The 22,726-nt window shown below is 43.2% G+C and overlaps 1 long non-coding RNA gene across 1 annotated transcript; it reads left to right on the top strand.

The window, feature by feature from the left end:
* The first annotated feature begins 5,467 nt into the window (after positions 1–5,467).
* Positions 5,468–17,229, top strand: LOC138513077 (uncharacterized). The gene is made up of 2 exons (XR_011281691.1): positions 5,468–5,602; positions 16,304–17,229. It is a non-coding gene; the product is annotated as an uncharacterized lncRNA (long non-coding RNA).
* The last annotated feature ends 5,497 nt before the right edge of the window (positions 17,230–22,726 follow it).

Here is a 22,726-nt window from a genome sequence, read left to right as displayed (position 1 = left end):
CCTGGAGTCCCCATATTGGGCCTCCCACAACCCAGAAGACAAGGACTAGCTCTAGGCCCTGATTCCGGCTTTGAACTTGAGAACTATACCGACTTGGACATCGCCTGCCTGTACCAAGCTACTTTGTGGCACATGCTGTTGCTGCTTGTACCCAGTCAACCAACTCAGCGAGGAAATGCTGAATCACTGCCTCGGAAGACAAGAACAGGGTACTGTGAAGAGACCCTGTGCCCCAGGTTCACTTTTGGTACCATTGTGACTTTTAACCTCGCCCCCCCCCTGCTCCCTCCCTGCTCTGCCTTTTTCTTTTAAGACCTTCTTGAACATGGACATTGTGTCATTTAAGTACATGAACAGACCTGCTCCTCTACCCAGTGAGCTATGCTATAACAGTTTGCATGTTCTGTGTTTTCTGTACAGGAGTGAGTTTGGCTAATGTTTATTTATTTATTTTAAAATTTGTTTATTGGCATTTATAGTTACAATCACTGTTCAAATTGACTTGATCACTGAAATTCTGCCTTTGCAAAGTAAAACAACAACATTTACATAACAAGTAACATTAACTATCTCCGATCTGGGGCAAATGGTGGCTGTGTGAGTCACAGGCGGGGGGAGCCGCCAGGCGCCACGGGCATGGGTACGGGCCTTCCAGGAGCGTTGGTGCTGAGGGGGTTCAATTTCAAGTGTCTTAGTAGACCATTTAGGTCATGTACTAGAACAGGCGGGATGTTCAGGGGGGCTTATCATCGGAGGAGCGAAACAGTCTGGACATGGTGTCTTTCCATGCGGCAAGGGCCGTACTCGACTCGTCAGTGGATCTAGCCACGCTGTCTTCCCAGGCTCTCGTTTCAGCGGTCGCCCATCTTTCAAATTCTCTGCGCCATGCGCTGTGGTTCAGCCCTGCAGGCTGTTTCCATGCCATAGCCATGGTCCTCTTAGCTGTTATGCATAACAAGTCCATCAGTTTAATCGCATATTTGAGTTTGGCCAGTCTGGGGTAGTAGCCTAGGAGACATTCAGCTGGGGTCCACTTATATCTAGTGACTTCCAGGTTCGTTTCACTATCGACCAGAGGCTACGTGACTTGGTGCAGTTCCATAGAAGGTGGATCAGATCTGCTCCCTCCATCCCACACCAAGTGCACTGTGTCTTGGCGGTTTTATTGAACTTTGCGATCCTACTCGGGGTTAAGTAAGTGCGATAAAGAACATTTAACTAAATTAGCCGGAATCTCTGGTTTCTAGAGACTTCTTTCGGAAAGGACAGCGCTCTGCTCCATTCTTTCTCGGACAACTCTTGTCCCGTGTCTGCTTCCCAGCGGGTCTTTAGTGCATCACTGCGGGGATTGGGGATATCAGTGAGAAGACTGTAGATTTGAGATATCGCCCTCCCCCCTCACTCAGGCTGTATAGTAGTGTCAGAAAGGGGGTTGCCTCTGGTTCCTCTGGCCAGGTGTCCCATTTCGTGTGTGCTACCTTGCGGATCTTCTGGTACCACAGGAATTGGCCAGCGTGAATGCCCTCTCCCTCCTGCAACTCAGTGAATTCCCTGAATGTACCTTCAGAGTATAGTTCACCCCAAGTGTATATTCCTTTGTCTTCCCAGAGCCTAATGGTGTTCAGGGTGGTGTCAGACTTATCGAGTCCTGAAATTAGTGGTATTTCTGGGGAGTATGGTCGCTTCCAGTGTAGTGTCATCTCAGTTCTACGCCATATTTTCCTGCCCAGGATTGCCAGAAAAGGCTGACCGTGTAGCAAAGTTTGAGGGGCCCAGATCAATTCCTTCAGTCAGATTGGGGAGATCATGGCCTGTAGTAGGGGGATCTCCGAGGTGATCTCGTCTGCTAACCATTTGGATACATGGCTCAACTGGGCCGCAAGGTAGTACTTTTCTAGGTTCGGTAATTGGATCCCTCCTTGTCTGTGTGGTAATACTAAGGTAGATAGTGCCACCCGATGTCTGCCTTTCCCCCATAGAAATTCCTTAATTATTGTGTCTAAAAGCTGGAAGAAGGGTTTGGTGATATAACAGTGCACATTGTGAAACCCGTACAGGAATCTAGGTAGAATGATCATCTTGGTTATCGAGGCTCTGCCCAGCATGGATAGTGGGAGCTTAGACCAGAAACTTATGGATCTACGCAGTTTGGGTTTTGCAGCTTTCGTGTTTTGTGTGTGCATTTGTTCCGGAGTGTGCATTATGGGATCCCAAGGTAACGGAAAGATTCTGTCTCCCACTTTATGCCCACTGAGGGAAGCTCTTCTGTGGTTTTATTTTTCAGGGCTGCTAATGGGAACATGCAAGATTTCATTCTGCTGAATTGTATGCCTGAAACTTTAGCATAGTTATCAAGGACTTCCAGTATCGTCGGAACATTGAGATGAGGGTTGTTAACATATATCAGTACATCGTCTGCATATAGTGAGACAATATGATCCAGTCCACTCAGCCTAATTCCTGCATCGAAAAATTGCCTTCTAAGAAAGATTGCAATGGGTTCTAGTCCCAATATGTAAACCATGGGGGAAAGTGGGCAGCCCTGCCTGGTGCCCCTACGGATGTCCCATGCATCAGACACATACTTCCCGGATTTTAGCCTAGCCCTTGGTTCATTATACAGAATCAATACCCATCTGATAAATCGTTGGCCAACTCCGAAAACCTCCAAGACCGCCAGCAGCCACTCCCAATAAATGGAGTCAAATGCTTTAATAGCATCTAAGGATAGCAATGCGAGTTGTTCTTCGCTTTTATTGGTCTCAGCGGCTAATGTTTATAGTTAGTTGATTGCATTTTATTGTCTGTGTCAAACGCTATGTATGTATAGGACCTTAATTCGACATTCTTTTATTTTGGAACCATTGTACATATGTCGTTTGGGTTGCTACTGGTATCATCTCACACCCCTCCTGAAGATATGCCCTGCTGTCATGATGCCTACCCCCGGGCATCCAGACCAAGTCCATCAACCCCGGAAGCAGGCATCATGTTACCTGGAGCAAACCCAGCAACCCCTGTTAGGGGCGACCTGGGTACAGTCCTGGCGCCTATGGTGCCAGGCTCATATGGGACATCAGTCCTGGCGCCATAGGCGCCAGGCTCATATGTTAACACTTACCTGATGCAGACCATGCTACAAGGGATCCAAGCATCCAAGCCCATGTGAGCCTTGAAGGGACTATTTTATCTTAGGGACGATTTTGTTACTCGGGTGTGGCTGTGGAGGAATACTTACCTGGGACTACTTTGAAGGCTATTTAAACCACGCCCGAAGAGCAGCACATGCTTCGCGTTATTCTGCATCCAGCAGCGTAACGCTCACCGTGTCTGCAGTCAGCATCCAGCATCCTGCCACGCCCGCCTCGAGGCCAGAGCGCCTAGAAAGAAGGGAAAGAAGAAGAAAGGTTAGAACAAGAACTTTACAGGATTTCTTACCTGATTTCGGATTCAGCGCATCTTCGAACCAGAAATAGACTTCATTTTAAACGCGTCGCATCGCCAGCAGCAGCGCCGCGCCATACTCACCGTTCCTCGCAGCATCTCTACGATCCGGTGCTGTCTCCATCACCTGGTTGCCGCATTCCAGTGCCTAAGGGGGACAAGAAACCAACAAGGTGAGCCAAGGGAACAAACAAGGACAATCTCTTGCCACCATATGCTTACCTGATCAAAAGAAACAAGGAATTGGACAAGAGTGATTAATCAGACATTTTGAACTCATTAGAACTATATACTTATGGCCTTTCGCCCAGAGGTTTGGAGCCAAAATTTGTCCAGAACTCTTCCAATATCCTCAAGCCAGTGAAGTAACTGGCCATCAACTCGCCCCTGCATTCTTCGCAGGATGGAGAGCTCATCATACAAAACTATAAGGTGAGCTTTGTGAAAGGGAATGTCAGAAGTGATAAGTGGGGACGCAGTGAGGTGTTAATACCCAAATCCACGGGTGGCTAATTCCCTTTCCCCGTCTTTAGGAGACTACTTCTACGGGTCAAGCAGACGAGGTGGGCCAGTCCAGTCAGTCATCTCTGCACTACGCATCACGTTGGTGAAGACCGTAGCTGTCCCGTTCCGCTCAACACCCCTGTGGGAGCCAGGTGAGCGTAACACCTGCCCTCTGCCTGTGCTGCCACAGTAGGCAAAAGAGCTATGCCTTTCGGGTGTGCCTGGTTCACCACTATGATCGGTATCACTGCTGGTTTAGTAGTAGTGTTGGGCTGAGTTGGCGGGTAAATCACAGTTCATCCCTGTCCTAAACATCAGTCATTTCATCTGAATAGGTGCTGGAGAAAGAGACTGCAGGACAAAGAGGGAGTTTGGCAGTATGGAAGACACCATTGAGTATTAAATGGGTAACTTAACCATGTGAATGTAGTGATTTCTTTACATTGTGGTTTTGCAGAAGAAGAATACACTAAGTAGTGCAGTTCTTCTTGTAAATAAACTCTCGGAAATGGCCAGAAGGTCAAATTGAGGTTGTATATAACACTCTGAGATAAAATAAATAAGGCGAGAGTAGGAAACCCTTGAAGCACAGAACAATTGTATTATTGCAGGAAACTAGGCCCATGCAGAAATATAAATATAGTACATCCTTTGGCCAGAAGGCATTTTGTATTTAAGCCGCAGAGCGTATTCTATGTGTTTAATGGGCTTGCAGTGTTCTGTTTTTCTTCTATTGTTATACTGATCTGAAAAGAGCTGAAGAGGATCCTTTTTCTGAAGTATGCAGAGTGTATGAGGGTGCGGGGAAGGGAGTAAGTAGCAGAGATTTAGGCACCGGGCACTGCAATGAATCGTCCATGGAGAGCCACGCGGACCGTTGTTATGCGAGGAAAGGGGAGGGATGTCTTGTATTTCTTTACCACCATGCGTGTAATTTTAGGGGGGGCAAGGGTGTTAACACATATGAAACAGTACAAAACATATCAAAACCAAAAGTAATGAACTGGCCTGGCACTTTCTGTCAGTCGCTTAAAAAAATCATATTGGGTTTAGTTTCTATGCGTTATCTAACTAAGGTAGGACAAAGTAACATATGATTTATTTAATCAAAGAGATTGAATAAGAGGACTTCTGTACCCATGTTAGCAGTTTTAAAAAAATAATATATTTTTCTTGAAAGAAAGAGCACAAGCAGTAAATTTAATTGAACACTACTCACTAAGCATCCCTTAGATCCTGTCATTCATAGTCATGACATCACATGAAACATAATATCAATTCTTTATCAGAACGTGCAGCAACATTGTATATCTGCTCAGTGGTTCAACTGCTTCCCCTCGTAAACCCCTGAGGTGAGATGCACTTTATTTTGCACGTGCGGCTTTTTCAGGAAGTTCAACTAAACCACAGGAAGTGATAATCATGAGAAAAAGACGAAGTACTTCTCTTGGTATCTGTCTGGAGCACAGGGGCGAATAGGGGGCATTATTGCATCACTTGCTCAGTGCAGAAAGCTGTTCTGCTGCCTGCACATCACACTCTTGTGTTTAGATTCCGGGGGAGCGTCAGAAGGATCGTCAACTGGAGGGAAGCAGAAGACAACCTGCAGATGAAGAAGGTCACGGTGGCCCCCTGCAAACATTCCCTCTCACAGGTAACAGGGAGGTACATGACATTTCTGCTGTGTTGGGCACTGCGTGGTTCGTGGCCGCCTGCTTATGCCGCAGGGGCACGGGGGACTTTGGTAAAATCTTCATTTCTGTTGTCCGGGGAAGAGGGCAAAGAAGCAAAGCGTTCACAAGCGTCTGGAGCTCGACTATTATTTACACCATTGCTAAACATTTAGCAAATGCGATTAGCATCACATTTTGGTGTTAAGATAATGCAGAACAAAGCAAACAGGTTTTGCCCCCAATCTGTATTATTTAAAAACATTTGTGGTTGGTAAATACATATCCAAACTGTTTCTTTTCATGTTATGCAGGACACATAGTAGAAAAAACAATTCAATTGTTTCCCTAGTGAAATCAGCTTGGCACGGGCGACTATTGGCACGTAGTGTGTACAAGACGGCATATTGATCAGTGTGGTATTGGGATGCATTTGCCCCATGTGCGAGGCGGGTTAGTAGGCGGCATATTGATCAGTGTGGTATTGGGATGCATTTGCCCCATGTGCGAGGCGGGTTAGTAGGCCTGGGGTAGTTTTGGATGGAGGGGAGACTCCTCAGTGTTGGCAGCCACCTAAGAGTCGTGGTGGGGTTACAGTGTGTATTCACAGTAAATGTACTGGCAGGAACCACAAGGGGCCTGTGCAGCCAAGAGTCAGATTATGGTGGTATGGGGTACAAGACATTAGCGGGAGTTGGGGGATGGTGGTAAAGCAACACAAATGAGGAAGAATAAAGGGAAATGAAACAGAGGCACAGAAGGAAACCAAGTTACCAGCAAAAAATATGGGAAATGAAGCGAAGGGAGTGTGTTGGAGTGGACGGGTTGAAAAGGGAGAGAGATATTAGTAAGGGGTTGGGAAAAGGTCAGTGGCTTACTGGGGGAGTTTGCTCAACTGAATTGATTGTTTCTGTGGCCGACCTTTGGGATGTATCCCAGGTGATCGTGGGAAGATCGATTGACTTCTTCCAAGGCACAGCCAGGACACCGGTCAAGAGTAGAATGCTGAGGCTGTGACATCATTTGACGGATCTTCGATAAGAAAACGCTTGCCCAATAAAGGATGCCACAGGCACAAACCACATGGTCAATGTCCATTATTTCAGGGCAAGCCGGCAGGAGAAGGCATGGGAGCTAGGTGAGGGGCTTGCCATGATGTCTGAATGGGTGGTGGATTCTCTGTAGCTTTCTTGTTCTGTAACTGACAGGTTGAATGCTGGTGTGGGCTGTTGCTGCTAAATACCTATCGTGGTACCTGTCTGGAAGTCAGGGGTGAGTGTGAGGTTTATTTCATAACTTTCTGAGAACCACAAGCAGTTCTGCTGCCTGCACCTCACACTTGGCGTTGAGATTCAGGGGGTAGAATGATCGTTAACTGGGGTGTAGCAGAAAGCACCATGTAGATGTAGGAGGTGGCACTGACTCACTGCAAACGTTCACTCTGACATGTAATGCCAAGTTACATTATGTTTCTTCTGTGTTGGCAAGTGCATGGTTGGTGGCTGTCTGATCCTGCAGGGGGGCTCTGCTTGCAGAAGCGTTGGTGATCTCTTCAGTTGTGTTGTCCTGAGAAGATGGTGAGGAAGCTACGTGTGCACAAGGAATTGCACAGCAGCTGGAACCCGTCTATCTAACATTTGCACCTGTACTAAACATTTAGCAAATGCACTTAGCGCCAGTTTTGGTGTTTAGATAATGCAGAATGGAGCAAACATGTTTTGCACTAATTTGTATTATAAAAAAACAACATTTGCAGTAGGAACACATTATTCAAATTGCTTTATGTGCTATGTTTGGTGTGTATGTAACTTAACACAATATATGCTTACTGCATTTAATTTTTGTGCTATGCAGCAAACATAGTACAAAATACAAACTGATTCATTGTTGGTCTAGTGAAAACATTTTTCGATAATATGGATTGGAGCAAAACCTGTTTGCTCCATTTTATATTATCTATGCACCAAAGCTGGTGCTAAATTAATGTGCCCCATTCTTTTGCACAGGAGCACAGGTTAGATAATGTGTCCACACATCTGTTGGGTGTTGTAGTGAGGGCTGTGTGTGGAGGACGGACCTTCTTCTGCATGAAATGATGGTCACTTTTAACAGGCCTGGAGAGACCTTGCAGGTGTGAATGTTCACTCAGTTCTATCCAAATCATGTCTGTGCACGCAGTAGCCCAGAATTGAAAGGTTACTAATATAGTGAAAAGGAGGTGTGATGTCACATGGTTGTGATGGGATGAATTTATATATAGAGGGATAGCTATCAACAGCAGACCAAAATAAATTCTATTATTACTGCCTAGGTAATTGGAGTTAGCGAGTCTCATGAAAGGTCTCATGAAAGGAAGTGAAATGACAGACTAGCCAGCCTCAAAAAGCCCTACTAATATGGAGTAGGATGTCATAGAAATCCGTCTGCAAACAAAGCTGTACACATATAGTTAAAACATTGTTGCAATAACAATACCATAGGTCCTGAAGTAAGCAGTTTGCAAAAAAAGTGTTGCCTTAACCAGCCTACTTCAAATTTGACTAACGAATCACTTAACATAAATAGTCAAACCACAAAGTCTTGAGCATTGGATTTGTGAGGGGCACTATAGTGCCATCTTTCAAGATGCTGCACCTTAGGGAGGCTCGACAGATGAACTGCCAACTAATCTTGATGTGACCTTTTTGTTCTCCGGGTCTCAACAACTGTTGATGAGTGTTGTGGGATCCTTTCCTGTCTCCAGTGTGGAGAACTGATCTGCTTCTAGCCCCTGAGGCCAGGCTGGCCTTTAGTAGGGATCTTGGGGCTGTCAGAATCAGGGCCATGCTGCTTTGTATAAGGTGCTATATCCACCAGCAGTCTTGAAAGTGCTGCGTCCGAGGCCAACATCAGAGACCTGGTGCTATTTTATGAGCTGACCGGCTTGAGCTATAGAGACTGAGGCAAGATTGATAGTGAATATGTTGGGTGTCCCTGCAGACCATTTAGGGAGGAGATGGGACCCAGTACTATGGCAGGTCCCCCTACTATCATCTGATGATGCTACAGGGATGAGGCAAGTTTTGCAGCCATCTGTATGGTCCTAGCTCTTTCATCTGTACATTTCGCCAGTTGAACAATGGCCTGCACGAGTGCTGCTTTATTAAGACCCAGCATCCTGTTTGCTACTTTTAAAACCAGATTTTGCCTGGGAAACAGTGTAGAGGTTCGATACACTACTGATTGCTGTCCACTCCATACGGCCTCTTGTGGATTTTGGTAGGCTGTTGTAGGACAGAATTCAATTTTTGTGATTCTCTTATCCCATTTTATGGGACCCCTGAACTCTTCGATTTTTCCTCTTGGTTTTCGTGGCTTTCTGCCTTTATTTATGTGTCCAGAAAATCTTGCACTGAAGTCCCCCTGCCTATGAAACCATCTTTCAGGTTTTGTCCTACTGTAGCCCATAGGAACATGGAGTGCTTGTATCCAACTCATTGTGGTCCCAGTGTGATTCTATCGCCCTGCTGATTGTTGTGGAACAGGCTGGTGACATCTGTAAGCATGTTTCGATTTTTCAAGGGTTTAGCTCATTCTATCGCATTAGAAGCAGAATGTACCAGTATGATAGCCATTTGCGTACTAAGGTATTTTTTTAAGCCTTAATCCAGACCCTTTTGTTCTGGGCGTCCCTTTGTCAGTGAAGATTTTAAGGCAGGACTAAAATTACTATTGTGCTGACGTGATCTCAAACTGAGCTCAGCCCTACATCTTCTGCTGTGGTTAGACAGGCCAAGCTTGGTTTCCTGCCCAAGACATAGCCAGTGCACATCCTGTGTGGGTGTACCAGAGTGTTTAGGGGTTTTACAGGTCAACCTGATTGTTTGCCTACCAGCAGCTTTGTGTATCTGCCTGGTCTGTGTTTGGAGGGTTCCTTTGACTTTGCCAAGTTTCTTCTAAAGACTTCTGGATGCCCTTCCTCTGTTGCTCCTCTTAATCCTCCTTGATGGCTGTACTGGTGGTCCTGTGCTGGCACCATTTGTGAATCACTGCAGTTGTGCCTCCATGTGAAATCCTCTTGGTTTCTTGTTAGATGGCTGCCCCATTTTAGTGTCTTCTCAATCACTGCCTCTGCTTCTGGCTGGCGAGTTGCCATCTTGGGTACATTGATTGATCTGCTTTTTATTCGTCTGAGTTGTCTCTGAACTGGTGTACACAGCCCTGAGTACTAGATATTTTCTCCAGTCTCTAAAAGAACCTATAAAAGAAGCCCTTTCCTCACTGTGTACTCCAATCTTTTCTGATCTGAATCCTGACTGGTGCTTTGAGTACCTGCCCGAGATCCTGAGGTCCTGACGCCTTCCTTCTCTGGTCAGTTCTCCACCTTGAAGTGGCTCTCTTTAATAGGGTTTCCTTTGCCATCCTTTTGGGTTAATTGCTTCCTTTTCTGCACCTGTAGGGTAGAATTCGTAGTTACCTGGCATTAAATAACTGCAGCTTGCCTATGGACTTTGACCCATCGATTGCTATGGGAAAACGTTCAAGTTACTTTTAAACTCCTCCGAAAATTATTGAAATAGGTAGTTACCTGACTTTTAGCATTTTTTGTGCTGGGAGTTTCTGACAAATTACTTTTCTTTAGCATGTACCCCTTATTTATTTACTACATGTAATGTAATACATTACTGCACTGCACTTCTGCCTACATAACTGTGTTGAGTTACTGTAACCAACTTTGATTATATTGTATTTACCCATTTCCAAGCATTGGGACCATGTTGGTTTGTTATCATAAGCCTAATTTTAAATTTACCTCTTTTTGAATTTTGTGGCATGTTTTACAATTTGTAACCCATTCAGTCCCCACAGGGACTACACTGGGCTTTCCTATGTGTAACCTGTTGTTAAAGTACACTAGTTTTGTTTGTTTTGTTTTGTTTGTTTATTTGATATGGCGCAGACGAGACCCGGAGGTAGTTGGGCGCAAGCATTACAAGGATACTTATCAGCTTAGTTACACATTGTTATAAATATACAAGATTTGCATGCACAGTATTTATATACAAAACAGGCGTATATACGGATTATAGGACAGACATAGACATCAGTTCAATTGACTGTAGTAGGTGATCAGGTTACTGAGAGAAGAAGTTAGAGTATCTGCTGGTGGTGGGATGGCATATATGCGGATGGCGGGAGGTAGGGTGCACTGTCTGGGTAAGGGAGGTACCTCTGGCGCTGGTTTTAAGCATCATTGGACCATAGCCATGCTAGGAATTTTCGCCTGAATGCGGGGTAGGTACGAGAGTGTGTGAGGAATACTTGGACTGTTCATACATTGGTATTAACTGTATGATGCTTGTTTGTAGATACATTTTTCTCCCAACCACTTAGATTTATAATGATGTATTGAATTTCCTACTCGGCACATGTCATACATTTAGTTTGGGAATGGGAAATGTCTCCCTTGGCTCTTTACTATTTTTGTATATACTGCTCCAGTGGATCCTAAGGATGTACCTATTTTAACTGTGTGCGATTTATGTGCAACTCTATCATAAAGAGAATACATTTTATTTTCAGCATATCTGTGTGTTTTTGGTGTGTTCTTTTGGGACTAACTACCGTTCCACCTGCCTTCCTTCATCTCTTGACTGAAGCCAGACTGCTCTGCCATAGCGGCCTATAAAGAAAGATGGCTATCCTTTGGATGGACCCTGTCTTTGCCTTAGGATAGATGGTTTCACACTCTTCAACAGAGGGCTGTGGAAAAGCCCTATAACAGTCAATGATGGTGCAGGTGGGACTGGGTGACTTACTGCTCTCACCCACATCACCCTACTGTGATATCTGCATGTATTATACTTACAAGCATCCCAATGTATGGTTGGCTTTCCTTGCCTCACTTGTGAAGACGGAAGATAGACGATGCAGCGATGCAGCAATATTTACATTTTTAAATACTGCACTGTCTAAATTTGTTGTGTTTAGGAACGCTATTTTTCTTTAAAGCTTGAATTAGACACCCTTTGATCAGAAATTTAATAGGAATTAATCTGCTTGCTTCTTTAGTGTTATTTGCTCTGAAATAGGCGCATACACACAACTGTCAATCAGCTTTGTTTTTCACTTAGGAACTACAAATCCTATCAGGATTGTAGTTCTTTAGCCCTCTTTAATGCAAATCAGGCGTGAGTGCGCCGGCTCGCGAGGGACGAGCCGGTCTGTGGCAGTCCGTGAAAGGCAGTGAAGGAGGTACAGTCTTTTTTTTTGTTTTTCCTCTCCCTGGTCTAATTTCGTATATATGGGTATCTTGGAGGTTCTGGAAGTGATTAAATCTGCAAGAGCCAGGTCGGAATCTAATAGCCGCCTCTTTGCTCTGAGAGGTCGTATTACTACAATGAGGTGAGAAGTGTAGCTATACTCTCAGTGGGTCCGTAAATGACCAGCGTTGTTTCAAACAATACTAGCTCCCTGTCACCACCCACTCCCCTTGACTCCCATTCCTCAGGTGAGGTTGCTCCCATGGCTCTTATTGAGTGTGAGCTGGGAGTTAGTGATGGTACAACCCGGGACCCACGTGAGATACATACCCCCGTCGGAGTGCAGAGCCATATTATCACACAGCAACCAGTTTGGGATATTATTGATGGAACTGCGAGTTCTGTTCTAGGGGATGAGTCCAGTCCGATAGTCCCTGTGAACAATACCACAGGGAAAGTTAAACAATACACCTGTACTCTAAGAATCATGCTGCTAAATACTTGATTGCTCATCAAGCACGCTCTGGAAGTGGCTACCTATGTTCTGGTGTGCAATATTGACATCTGCGCACTCAAGGAAAGATGGGGTCATGACGCATTGGCCCTTCTTTAGGGTTGGCGATTTTTCAGCAGGATAGACATCAGGACATGGGGGGTGTAGCCATGATTTTTTAATCAGATTTAAAGATTAGAGATGCCAAGACTCAAGATCTGCCCGGCTCTGAATTGATACTTGTGAAAATTGGCATAAGTGCTGAAATTACCCTCAACCTACCACTTCTACACATAACCCCTGTAGCAGGGCCTGATTTCCCGGATCAGCTGAGCAATCTTTTATTACTGTTAATTAAACCTAATACTAAATTGCTAATACTGGGAAACTTACATTTTTACTGGGAGACTTACATTTTTGGCTTGGAAGTGATTCTGATCCCATTGCTGGGGTCTTGGAGGTGGCATTGGGTGTTCTTCGGTTTCAGCAAACTGTCAGAGTGTCAAGGGACATACATTGGATTGGGTTGCTTCCCATAAGGTGAATATTTCTGATCTCGAAGTTCTTCCTTGTCCCTGGTCAGATCATTTATTTATTAATTTCCAGATTAACAATGAACTTTTCGTAAGAAAGATAGGTAATGGCAAAGTCTATACTTCAGTAAGAAACGGCAGGAAACTTACATCAGAGGTATTAAAACTGTGGGTTCAATGCAGCTATACAAAAGCTTAAAAGCAATACAAATAAAATATTTCTATGCTTGGAGAAAAAGTCTGGATCTCCCAAGCTTGGAAATATATAAAAAAAAGTGGCTAAAACATACAAGACCACAATTTTGCTGGCCAAAAAAGAAATGTTTAATGATAGAATCGTAAACTCGAATTCAAATCGAAAAGAATTGTTTAAAATCTTAAGAGAACAGGAATCTTCTAATGGACCAAGTAACCTCTGTTGAAAGATGAGGCATGGTGTGCTTCAATCCAGGATGCCATGATGGGCAAACTAGAGAAAATTAAAAAAGGTACAGAGTCTATGTAACTCATCTTAAATAAGCAGACAGAGATAGACCTTGTTGAGACTCAAGGCGATGTCGGCTCTCAGCAGGTTTAATGTCTCTCCTCTTTCGGAAGCAGAGTTGTCTAAAGTTATTATGCAGCTAAAAAGCAGTAGCTGTAAGGGGGCCCCTGCTTGTTTATGATCATCAAAGAGTGTTCATCTATGTTAATATCTGCCATCAGTAAATTTGTGAATGCTTAATTTGCAGAAAATGATGACCCTGCAAAGTTAAAGAGGGTGTGGATTACCCCCTTTTAAAGAAACCAGATCTTTGTCCACTCACAGCAACAAACTATAAGCCGATTATGAGCACACATTTTCTTTTAAAGATTCTGGATAGGGTGGCATACAATCAAATCTCTGCCCATCTTAATAACTATCAGATATTGAACAAATTTCAATCAGGCTTCAGGAAAAATCACGGGACTGAGACGGTTCTCCTTGATTTGAAATCTGAGCTACTGGGATTTATCGATAATGCCCAAGCCTCTCTTCTTACGATTTTAGATCTTTCTGCTGCATTCGACCTGGTGGATCCCTCCATCTTGATCACCAGGCTGAAGGATGAGGCCTCATTCTCAGAGAATACTGCCGAGTGGATTGTGTCATTTCTGAGTGAAAGACAGTGCAGAGTAGTTAGTGGGGAGACTGAGGCTAAACCAGTACCTTTACTATATGGGGTGCCTCAGGGAGCATGCGTCTCCCCGTCCATTTATAACATCTTCATGGTTCCTTTCTTTGACTTACTAGTGCACCATGGCATCACTTTTGCTAACCATGCGGATTACACACTCGGAATAGGGCGCAAAGGGATTACCGGCACCGGTGTCCTTACCGGTGCCGTTAATCCCTTTGCGCCCAACTCATAATGAGGCCCAAGGTCTCTCCACTTAAGGCCCTCGACCACACTTACTGCGCTATTCTGAATAACCTGCAAGCGGTTACACTCTGATTGTGACATACCAATAAGAAGACTACAACAGTGGTCAATCTTTGAACCAACTATGGCTCTTGCTATCATCTCAGCGTTATTTTGCAAGATTAGTGGCCGGAGGTGAGCAAGTAATGTTATGAAGTAAGTTGATGCAGATACCAAATTGCTAACCGGTACTTTCACATTCAGCTTATGCCTAAGGTTTTAACTTTCTTTTTCACCTCTAACTTGCAGTTTGCGATGGTAAAGCAACTGTACGATGGACCTAATTTCATAATCTTCTTGTCTGTTCCCACCATCATGAGTTTGGTCGTTTCATTATTGAGGGCAAGGCCATTCTGTACCATCCAGGTTTGGATGATATCATAGACCTTGTTGATATTGCCTTCATCGACACTGTGTGTAATCCGCATGGTTAGCAAAAGTGATGCCATGGTGCACTAGTAAGTCAAAGAAAGGAACCATGAAGATGTTATAAATGGACGGGGAGACGCATGCTCCAATAGGCACCCCATATAGTAAAGGTACTGGTTTAGCCTCAGTCTCCCCACTAACTACTCTGCACTGTCTTTCACTCAGAAATGACACAATCCACTTGGCGGTATTCTCTGAGAATGAGGCCTCATCCTTCAGCCTGGTGATCAAGATGGAGGGATCCACCAGGTGGAATGCTGCAGAAAGATCTAAAATCGTAAGAAGAGAGGCTTGGGCATTATCGATAAATCCCAGTAGCTCAGATTTCAAATCAAGGAGAACCGTCTCAGTCCCGTGATTTTTCCTGAAGCCTGATTGAACCAGGTCAGACTCGGTACCGGTATGGGAGGTAGTCATGGCACAAATAGCGCCATGACTACCTCCATACTCGGAATGAGGCCCTATGTGTCTGATGCTGGGCGGAGTTTGCATTGGCTCCCAGTGAAGGCAAGAATTCAATTTAGGATGTTATTGATCACTCACAAATGTTACATGGGTCTTATCCCATCCTATTCGGTGGAGAAACAGAATCTGAGTGTCCTTAGATCTAATAACGACAACCAATTGATGACTTTCCGCTGTAAAACCAGCAAAGCTTTAAAGGGAGACTTTAGTATAGCTGCCTCAATAGCATGGAACTCTCTCTTCCCAGATTTAAGAGAGGTCAAGTCCACTGCATTCTTTAAAAAGAAATTAAAAATGCTATTATTCTGTTAGGTACTGCTACTAGCTGCCTTGTATCTGGTTCCCTTGTGAGTATAGCTGCTCTTGTCCATTTTGTTTCGGTGCAGTTATGGTCTTTGAGCTGTGTGCACCCTTAAGCCTTTGGGTCCTTAGTGCATGGTATAAATGTAAAGTAAAGTTAATTAAAGGAAAGCTGGGATTCCAAGTGCCTGATACCATATCATTTATTTCTGTTTGATAGATCATCACTATGCAGTGCGTTCCCATTCTCCTTGGTGGCTAGTGGTGAACTATGCTTTGTTTCTGCCTCCCAGGAACCTGGTGACCCTTACGCTGACTGCTGACACACTCCTGCATAGCATTAAATTTGGATTAACCTTGCACAACTACCTTTATCACTGCCTTGAATTGTATGATTCAGGGTGGTAAAAGCAGGATTGACTGGTCTTCACCAAAAAGACAGAAAATGATTCTCAACTGGTATCACACTCTAGAAAATTCTCACCTCCTCGGCTGGCTGGCAGCCCTCCACCGACACCTTACCAGATGAAGGTTGGCTTTCATTGTGTTGGCCTGAATATTGATAATCTTACTTTCCCTTCCCAGTGGATGCACTTTATGCCTGAATCAAGACGGAAAACAGTATAATAAGTGAATCTGAAAACAGAATAGGATTGCTATAGGACAGGGGCGGATGTTGCACTTTTATCTAGAGAGGTTAGGTCACTTGGTCAACAATGTAAATGCTAAAAATAAAGATGAAGTCCCATTCACATAGTAATATGGTAACATTCACTTTCAGGGCCTACTGGATTTCGCTGCTATAACCAACATGGAAATCTTCATAGTCTTCTTGAAGGAAGCTCTGAACAATTGTCCTTCTTCGTCACACTTACTAATTGAGGGAACACAATGATCTCTAGCACCATCTACGAAGACTGTCCAGCCTACATGCCCCCTCATTGTGTGGCTCCTCAACTAATGTGATTAAGACTTGACCCTGCCTTTAGCCAACGAACTGGGAAACATCCAAAATCGATGCTCGAAGAGCACCATCTACATGGATTTCTTCTCAATTCAGGCATATCATCACAAGTTTGCCTCCAAAACCAGAAATTGCACGAGTGAGGATTCTAATATGGCATGCCATTCCCCATTGGGGTCAGCAAAGACAAGACCAATTAATTGTATTGTTTTTTGAGAGGCTGTCTCCCACAATCCAGGTTGCCCTAAACAGTCAGAGGAAGCTCAATTTTCGGCTGCCGACTCACTTAAAATGCGTGTTCCTAATTGATCTTCTTGCACGTTGTCTTCAATCTTTATCCCTTTTTGACGCCATCTTAAAAGATGAAAGCATATCCTTGCTGCATTCATTTGATTGTAATGTTTTGATGCTGTGTTTTTGTGAAGTGCATATCTTGTTCTCCTCTATGCAATATTTTGTTTATGGGTTGGGTTTCTGAGCGGCAGCTGGGGTCATGTTCCACTGCTGTGGTTGATTTACCATTAATGTTCCTTTTCTTTCATTACTATTTGCTGTTTTAAGCTCAATTCTACCAAAACGTGTTAATAGGCCATTTAGTGCACTAGAGGTGCAATGATATCAACTCTGTGGCCCAAGTAGTGATGCTTTGTGTTTTTCCATACAGGTATGGTGCTAGGGCATGAGCTGTAGCATCTAGGTGTTTGCTGCACTGGTGCAATCCATAAATCTGGAATTACTAATTACCCAAGAGTTGTAGATGCTACTTATTTTCGGATATGTAATGGACACAGTCCATATTGTGCTGTTATTGTATCATGATATGCTGGGATTGCGTGGGTGTAGACATTTCATTGGAATTGGCTGTCACTGATTGCCCTTTTCAAGTACAGCAGGATGATTAGAATCATCTTTAGATGGTGGTTGTTGCACTGCAGGTTTTGGTGTAGCAGTATGGGTGGGATTGGGGTCTGGTGTTAGAGGGGGATTTTCAAAACCAATCGCAGTGGGCACATTCAGAGACAGTGCTCATATGCAAAATGCAAAATGTATATTTTTTAGATGCATTGTATCAACCAGTGTGTTCAGTAATGGGAGGGTATATTTAGATTCCCTTACTCAATTTACCAGGAATGTTGGAGGGCTAAACAATTGCATGAAGGCTCTGAAGATGATTGCTTTCCTTGACAGTCTAAGGGTACAGATTGCATTTTCACCAGACACATCAGATGGGCGTGTGAAATATCATTTCTAAATCCAGAGCGGCCTTCTGTTTCTACACAACATACACCTGTTGCTCCATGGGTGAATACTAGCTTGATTCTTCAGACATGACCCTATTTTATAGCAGTGGTTAACAAAAATAATCACGAGAGGTGTGTTATTGTATCAAATGAATTGACATTACTGTAGTTAATATATTTGCAGCCCACATCAATGAGCCTGAATTATTTGTGCAGGTGTAGATTTGTTGGTACGTGCTGTAAGTGACTCCTATCAAGCAATCCCACTAAGTCAGTGCCTTGTCTGGGATGCCCAAGGGAAGCCCTTATTTATGTATTTTTATGGCAAGTTATAATCTGGATGATGAACCCTTGTATAACACCCCTCTCTTAGAATCCCCCTTGACCCCACTGAGCCAAGAAGTAGGCTTGTTTTGCAAATTTAAAAGGTTTATTTGAAAAATTAAACAATATATATATATATATATATATCACACTTCTATAAATAAATTGATAATGGATAGTACACTTGTGAATCTGCGCAGTAATCAGCAAGAGGTAATCCTACAGTAGCACAGTTCTTGGTTACTTATGAATAGGAACAGAAGAATAAGGTGGGAAAGAATGCTTTATATGGTTCAAGGAAACGCAATAATGAATGAAATGCAGTACAGAAAATAACTTGATATGGCTTCAACAAAAGACAATGTAATCACTTTTCCTTGACAATTCACCCTCCCCCTTTATGCAATATAAAGAGATGGAAAGAGGAGCACGCAGTTCTCAGGAATACAATCAAATACAATACAAAATTCAGTTCCCCCCCAGAAAGCTTAGAGGAAAACAGGTAGAAGTTTGAAAAACAGGCCCAAAATGCTTTGAATGTGATGACAATGAAGTGAGAAATGTGCTAAAAATGCGTTTAATTCCCTCTAGAGGTTCAGGGTGGGTGATATCTAGTTTATATTAGTTCAGGCTCACTTTAGCAATGTTCTATGAGTAACTAGCAGGTTAAAACGAATTTTAGCAAAGGAAAGCAAGGAGCTGCTGATTTTTACACGTGGCTGAAATTGTGCAAAATGTCAAATCGCGGCAAATTTAATTGCGTGCATCGAGCGTAATTAGGAGGCCCTATAAGGAGTAGGAAGTCGGTTCTAGGTTCGTTGGAAGGTAGTTTTTCGGATTTGAAATTTAAAAGTTCAAAATGACAGGTGACAGTTTTCAGCTTTAAAAAGGACAGAATGACACACACGATTCCTATGAGGTAGTTCTAAATAGGTTAAAATAGTTTTAATTAGATTATTTTACACTAAGAGATTGGTTTTGGCACAGTGCTAGCTGGGTACTCACACTAGATTTTGGACAGGAATGGGCCTCGTCACGGATCTGGTCAAAAGGATGAACGGGACTTCTGGTGGTTCTGCTCACAGTGTCTGCTCTCTGGTTCTCTCTGGTTCCGGATACAGCACTGCTTTCTGGATACTGCTACAGGTTCTTGCAAAAGTTCTTGGCAAAGAATTGAAACAGCTCGCCCGGTTGTTGAATAGTTTGGTTGGTTTTGAGGCCTGCTGAAGAGGATTCAGCTTGTGGATTCAGGCCTCTCTGCTACAAATTCTGGAGTTAATTTCTGGTCTCTGGAGATTGATGGATTTGAAGTCTGGATCTCTGGATGTGAAGTCTCCCGGCAAAGCGTCCTGCAAGAAAGTGGAAAGTGAATGTCTCTACCTGGGTTTCAATGTTCCTTTTTATGTGTTTTGAAAATGGGTCTGTGCCTGGGCCTAGCTAAGCCTGCCCCTCTCACTTGTCATTGGCCCAGTTCTCCCCTCTCCCTTGATTGGGGAGCTGAGTTGTGTGTCATCTTTATGGCTTACAGAAAGACACTCCCCTTGTCAATGTGCACACAAATCTATTTCTGATCCAAATACATATTTCCCAGATACACAATTTGTGGAAATTACATGTACACATTATATATTCCTTATGGTCCATGCTTGTCCGACTTTGATCTTCCTGGGGGCTTGCATTAAAAAATAACAACTTCATTTTGTTTTTAATTGGTTTACCAATGTTAAATCTGTATCAAAAATTACACCAGTGTACACCCTCCTTCTACACACATTCCAGTAATTTACTAGGTTTCTAGCATAAACCTGGTGTCTGTAATATCAATAAATAGCGGGTTTCGCCCTAGAACAGCATTTTTCATACTAAGAATCTCAAAGTTGTACATTCCTGTCATTTGGTTACAATAAGTTATCAAATATATATATATATATATATATATATATATATATATATATATATATATATATATATATATATATACATATATATATATATATATATATATATATATATATTGAGAAACCAATTTGGCTAAAAGATGGCGCTCTCCCTCATTCGGTGGCTGGTGCTAGAAAAACGAATTTAGCCAAATCCGTATATGTAAGGAAAACACACAGGCCCCTGAACGGTTGTAGCACTTCAAAAAACCGCTCTGGTAGGCATATGTAAAAAATAATATTCCAGCACACAAGACTTAAGCTATTCTAAAATGACAATTTATTTAGGCATAAAACAGCACAAATACAAAAACAGGGAGTAAGTAGTACATCCCTGTGACAGATACAAAGTGCTGCAAAGCACTCACCCCATGGGTGGATGTAAAGTCACGCGTTCCGCCTGAATGCTCAGGCTTCCTCAGACCTTCTAAAATCCAAATGCGGCTAACACATCTTAAAATAAAAAACCACTAGGCCATTCCAGAGCAACTCCGTGCGTCAAGCATCACGTGCCATTTGAGTCATATGACTACTAATCGAATAGAAGGGGTAGTCTCTTTGACACAATGACCTCCATATTGGAATGGTCAAGCGTCTATAAGGTCAATGTATAAAGGCATAATTACCCAAGCATATCTGAATAGACATACTAGGACCAATGATAGGCTACTGCAGTGCAAATCGCATGGAGGAGGTGCCCGGAACCGCTACTGATCAAAACATTGTCAATGTAATCAGATGTGTAAAATCTACGCACAAGTGTGCTCATGTATCATTCAGATGACTAACAGTGGCTCAACTGTATTTGTGCTGTTTTATGCCTAAATAAATTGTCATTTTAGAATAGCTTAAGTCTTGTGTGCTGGAATATTATTTTTTACATATGCCTACCAGAGTGGTTTTTTGAAGTGCTACAACCGTTCAGGGGCCTGTGTGTTTTCCTTACATATACGGATTTGGCTAAATTCGTTTTTCTAGCACCAGCCACCGAATGAGGGAGAGCGCCATCTTTTAGCCAAATTGGTTTCTCAATCTTTGGTTTATGGCTGCCACCTCCCTTGACTTTTTACATCAGTAAGGTGATTCTTGGAGAAGCCTTGTTTGGCACCCTATACTAGTCAAGGTGTGGCCCCCCGTCTCTAATTGAGGGTTTCAGTGTTTTCCTAACATGGTTAACACACGGAAGACTCGCAACCGATACATAATTTTTTAACCAGGGGGAGACGTACCGAGCACCTCTTAGCCACGATCGAGTGGAGTGAGAGGATCAATACGCTAGTCGATCTGTCTGGCAGTATTTAGCTTGGTTATTTAGCTACTTCTGGCATACAGCACTTTTTTATTAGATCAGCACGGGTCGGAACTTTGCTTAACCCGTTGCCATGACAGACCAGGTCGAAGCCAAGAGGAGAGCTGCGGCCAGCATCATGTTTAACCAAGAAACGATAACAACAGAAGCAGAGGTGGACAGCAGCCTTCCAGCCAGTCTTACAGTACAGCAGAAATTAGACAAGCTTGAAAGAATAAAGAAAAAAGAAATATCGAAATGGTGGGAGGCAATGACTTTACAAACATATCTCGATGTGCAAAGAATTCCAAGAGGACTGAGAATCCTTACGATCCCCACGTTCGAAGACATGAATCCTGAATTGATTAAGGAATGGACTGACCATACTAACACTTGCTCTTTTAAAATGATAGAGAGCTTGGTGAAATATGCAAAAATAGACAGAATCTCTCTTCTTAAAGATATCGAAACAATGGAACAACAACTATTTTCTTCAGAAGATGGTGACGAATGTAAGCGGCGAATGTCACGCTTGGAAGAAAATTTGGAAAGATATGAGGGAGAGATCAGAACAAGGAAACAACACAAATTCAAACGAGACCGTATTGATTATGAACAAGGGAGGATCTATACTTTTGCCAAGAGATTTGATAACCCCATCAAAATCAGGCTGCAACAAATGGAAACCAACAATGTGCCAGTATTAGCTGCATTAAGCGAAGAACCTAGCAGCTCTGAATTGAGTTCATCGGAAACAGAAGGGACACATTCAAAAAAATTAAACTTTTTAGAGGAGTTCAAACTAATGCATTTGGACAGCAAGTCGGAGAAAAGAGGACGTGGCCAATACAAAGGACCAGGAAGAGGGGCAGCAACAAGAGGCGGCAGAGGAAGACGAGGCGGGGGATTCAACACAGACAATCAATCGCCGATGGCAACGAGATCTGGAGTGAAACAGAAGGGGAAAAGCAGAGGCAACAAGACCTCCAACTAAAAATCTTCAATATCTCAAAAAGAAGCCTAACATATCATGAAACCTCAGTTCTCTCCCTTGGTCTCTCTTTCAGTCCCTCGCATGCATTTGACTATACCACCAGTAGGGTAGATTTATATAAATTTACCCGCAAGTTGAAGTTAACTAAATTTCATGCAACCAAAATTGAGGCCAATCCAGGTTCTAAAAAGAAAGAGGCAACCAAAGAGGTTTCTATACTATCGGAAAGAGACTTGGCTAGCCTCTTATGTTTAACTGACATGGAAGAATTGGGCGAAACGAATATGGAGGACGATATTAGGTTAGAGAATTCAGTGTTTGAAACCACATTTGGGATCCCTACTGATCTAAACTGTCCGACTAAATTTCGACCTCAGTCCACTTTCTGCCCCAACATCACTTGTGGACCCATAGATATTTTTGAAGAGTTGGTGATTAAAGATCTAAAGAAGTTAT

Source organism: Ambystoma mexicanum, chromosome 12 (genome assembly GCF_040938575.1).
Source record: "Ambystoma mexicanum isolate Mex_15411 chromosome 12, UKY_AmexF1_1, whole genome shotgun sequence".
In the NCBI taxonomy this organism is placed as follows: domain Eukaryota; kingdom Metazoa; phylum Chordata; class Amphibia; order Caudata; family Ambystomatidae; genus Ambystoma; species Ambystoma mexicanum.
Note: the sequence above shows the minus strand (reverse complement) of the source record. Positions and strands in the feature narration are given on the sequence as shown.